At 34.2% G+C, this 2,812-nt stretch overlaps 1 protein-coding gene across 1 annotated transcript in view; it reads right to left on the minus strand.

Moving 5' to 3' along the window:
- LOC103603503 (carbohydrate sulfotransferase 9-like) overlaps positions 1–2,812 on the minus strand; it is a 149,694-nt gene that overhangs the window by 78,046 nt on the left and 68,836 nt on the right. The window lies entirely within an intron of this gene.

The raw sequence follows: 2,812 nt of genomic DNA on the forward strand, positions 1-2,812 counted from the left end.
TTTAATGTGAAAAATTGATTTATATTTCTTGGAATAGCACAGAAATTACTAATAAATTATTCTATTTAATTACGAATCTGTTTCGAAGTTCTTTTTGCTCTTCTTAACTCCTCTTTCTTTCCCCTTTTTCTGATTTTTGTGTTAATATAATTTTATTTTTATCTTTTTAGAGCAGGTTCCTTAAGGACAATAAAAATATCTATTTAGATGATTTATTTAAGACTTGTATGTTTATTAAGTATTAAATCAGAGTATTAATAATCTTTTTGTTCATTGATGAAGAAAAATGTGTGAGCATCTATCCTGTGCTAGAACTCTCCGAGGCACTGGAGTCCACATAGATTAAAAATATGACGCCTTCTCTGCTCTCACAAATGTTGGTCTGTTTTTGTTAGCTGAAGAGAGAGGTGCCTACCATTTGGTATTTGTGACACAGAGGAACGAACTGAATGAATGACAGATTCAGTGCCTGGCTCAGCACAGAGCAGAGTGGATTCTCTACAGAGTGATGAATCTGAGAGAGGTTGCAGTCTTAGCCAATAAGAATTTTCTGTGTGACTTATGTGACAAGGCCTACATCTGTGGTTTTTGTTGTTCTTGCTGTTTTTTAAGGATTGGGGATGGGATTTGGGGGAACATAACGGTCTTTTATCCTTGGGAATGTTACCCTGTGCTGTTGCTTCTTGGAATGTACCCATCCTGTTTTGTTAGGAAAGTTTGACCATGAGTAGTTCTCCTATAAAATGCGAACACTTCGTGCCTTTTATCCTCTGCTGACAACCTCTTGCATCTTTCTTTCATTGTAAAAGCAATACGTGTTAGTATTAGAATATTTGGAAAAGGCCAAAAAGAAGTGAGAAAAACATTAACCAGAAGATAATCACTCTCAACACTTCAGTTTATTTCTTTGCTCTCTTCACACACACACACACACACACACACACANTGTTTTTTAAGGATTGGGGATGGGATTTGGGGGAACATAACGGTCTTTTATCCTTGGGAATGTTACCCTGTGCTGTTGCTTCTTGGAATGTACCCATCCTGTTTTGTTAGGAAAGTTTGACCATGAGTAGTTCTCCTATAAAATGCGAACACTTCGTGCCTTTTATCCTCTGCTGACAACCTCTTGCATCTTTCTTTCATTGTAAAAGCAATACGTGTTAGTATTAGAATATTTGGAAAAGGCCAAAAAGAAGTGAGAAAAACATTAACCAGAAGATAATCACTCTCAACACTTCAGTTTATTTCTTTGCTCTCTTCACACACACACACACACACACACACACAGGTTTGGTTGGTTTTACATAGTTGTGGTTAAACTGCATATTCAATGTTATAGTCTGCTTTTATTTCCCATATAACATAAAATAAGAAATTTCTTTTATTTCCATTTTCTTTCTCTCTTCTTATTCAAAACTGAAGTCCTGTACCATCTCTTTTTTTGTAGCTCCATTTCTCTTGCCAATTTGATTTACAGGGACCTCATCTGCATTCTGATGACATTTTTCTGCCACCATTGGAATCCATCTCCCTTCTTCCTGTAAGAGCTAATTAAATCATCTACATTATCTATCTTACCACGAGCTCCTTCAGGAACAATATCTATTTGACTTTGTGAACCCAGAGCCTAGATCACTGCCTGGCACAGATTGCTCAATAAATGTTTGTAGGATAAGCCATCAAATGTTATGATAAGTCTTAGCAAAAATCATGTGTGTCTACCTTATGGCCCATTGAGTTGATAAACTATAATTTCCTTAAAAATACCTCTGTGGCTGTTTTCCATATTGTTACTATGAATAACTGGAATTAACATTCTTAAATATTTTTTCTGTTTCATATTTTTTTAAACTAAAGATTCGAAGAAGAGAAATTCTAGGTCTTGACATTTTTTTTCTTTTTAGTAGGCACTCAATATTTGTTAAATGAATAAATGATGGACTACTCCAAGTTTCCTGAATAAACACATTCATTTCAATAGATCTCATTTTCACACACATGCTACATAGCACAGCTTCTTATATAGCTACTTTAAGTCTAAATGAGCATAAAATAAGCAATATAAATTTTCTTTTTTATATAAAAACTATATTTTCTTTTTTTACAGTATATAATCACATTTTAAGAATCAATAATAATTCCTTAATATAATCAAACATTAAACAAGTTTAAATTTCTCCAATTCTCTCTCTCTCCTTCCTTCTTACAATTGATTTGTTTACATCAAGACCCAAACAAGTTCTGCTTGTTGCATTGGTTACTATGTCAACATTTTAAAATGACTTTTGACATGTACAAGTATTGCTCAATTGCTTTCAAAGAAGTTGAATCTATTTTCACCACTTCCAGGCTATATCCTAGAATTCATCAAGACTCCATTAAGACAGCACAAATATTTCTTCCTTCAGGGAGCTTCTCTGTTTCCCTGCCCTCTCTACCTGTCAGGCTTAGGTGTGACTTCTCTGTACTTCTATAAAAACCTCCACCATAGATTTCTGATGCTTTATTACAGTTATGTATTCCTTGTCTTTCTTCTAGACAAGACTGTGGGTGCTTTTAAGGCAAGAGTCAAGTGTTTCTAATTTTTACAATCCCCAGTGTCTAGAAGTACAACAGATTCTCAATACATTCTTGTTGATTATAAGGAAATAGTGCTTTATTCAATTATATAATAAAATTGCCACATGAATATAGATAATAAGGGCAATGATTATTATGTACCAAACGTAAGTTGGAGGCCAGAGAGAAAGAGCAGACTATAGCTTTATCGGAATTCTTTACCTTGGAAATCTGGGTGAAATTAATGCTC

This window comes from Galeopterus variegatus, unplaced genomic scaffold (assembly GCF_000696425.1).
Source record: "Galeopterus variegatus unplaced genomic scaffold, G_variegatus-3.0.2 Scaffold4642, whole genome shotgun sequence".
NCBI lineage: Eukaryota > Metazoa > Chordata > Mammalia > Dermoptera > Cynocephalidae > Galeopterus > Galeopterus variegatus.